We start from the raw sequence: 1,332 nt of genomic DNA on the forward strand, positions 1-1,332 counted from the left end.
CCATACATGAGCTCCCCCTGCCACATCGAGATGATCCTCACTGAAAAGGAGCAAATCGTTCCTAAACGGGAAGAGGAAGTTGCACAGAAGAAAAATATATCCCAGAAGAAACTGAAGAAACAAAAACTTATGGCACGAGAATAAAGTCAGCATAAAATAAATGTAGATAAAAGTAAAAAAAAAAAAAAGAAAGAAAGAAAAGAAAAAGAAAAAATATACCAGGTACATGTGCATGCATGCTCAGGATCCCAGCAGGGTGGAGGAATGGAGGAAAGGAGATCGTGGCATGGCCGGGCCTCACAGGGACGTAAAGAGGGCTTCTCTCTCTCTCTTTTGTGCACCCTCTGACAAAAAGAAAAAAAAAATCACTTTGTGTCTCAAACCTAAGACCCAAAGGACTGGAACCAGCAGATGGCATACAGGTTATGTCACTGGACACCCACGTAGTAGACCATGGTTCAAGTCCTGGACCTGGCAACTTAAAACTCACACTGGGTGCATGCATGTACGTGCATGCCCAAAATTCCAAAATTCCAAATGGAAGAGAAGGGATTGTGATGTAGCCAGCCCCTCGGAGAGTGATTTCTCACTTTCCGTCTTGGTCTCTCTAGTGAGCACATGTGCCTCATACCAAAAATCTCTCTTAAAAAAAAAAAAATTGGGGCTGGCAGGTGGCATGGTGGTTAAAGACACTGGACTCCCACATGGCTGACCACAGCTCAAGTCTCGAACCTGGCAACTTGCTTTCTCATTATCTCTCTCTCTCTCTCTCTCTGTCTTTCTCTGGTCAAATTAAAACAAATAATAATAAATAAAGTTAAATAAAATAATTCTTGAAAAAAAAAAAATTGACCCAAAGGGCTTACCCAGAGTCCAGGCTCAAGGATGGCTCTCTCCTTCGTATCTGGAGTATATACAACGTAACTCTCTTTGTGCTCTGGTAAAAGATATAAAGCCGAATCCGGTTTTTTATCAGGACATGTTTCCAAACTTATCCCTTCTCCTAGCTCTCCTGGTGCCTCCCAGGATCTCTGCACTAGCCTCTTATCATTACTGTTGCCTAAGCCTTTCTAGAAGTTGCTCCTTCTCTCCATGCTTCATTTCATTCTCTTCATTCCCAGAAATCAACCATTGTTCAACCCATGTCAGACCGCATCGTCACCCCCCTGGAGTGTCCTCTTCTCACTTCTCCCATCAGAAACCACCTATGCCACTTTAAATTTCTGTGGACTAAGGACTAGGTTGCTGAAGAGGTGATGGCAGAACTGTCTAAAAGGGTTCCTGTCCTTAAAATATTTACAGCTTAACAAAAAAAAAAAAAAAAAAAAAAAA

Source organism: Tupaia chinensis, unplaced genomic scaffold (genome assembly GCF_000334495.1).
Source record: "Tupaia chinensis unplaced genomic scaffold, TupChi_1.0 Scaffold000418_1, whole genome shotgun sequence".
Classification (NCBI taxonomy): Eukaryota; Metazoa; Chordata; class Mammalia; order Scandentia; family Tupaiidae; genus Tupaia; species Tupaia belangeri.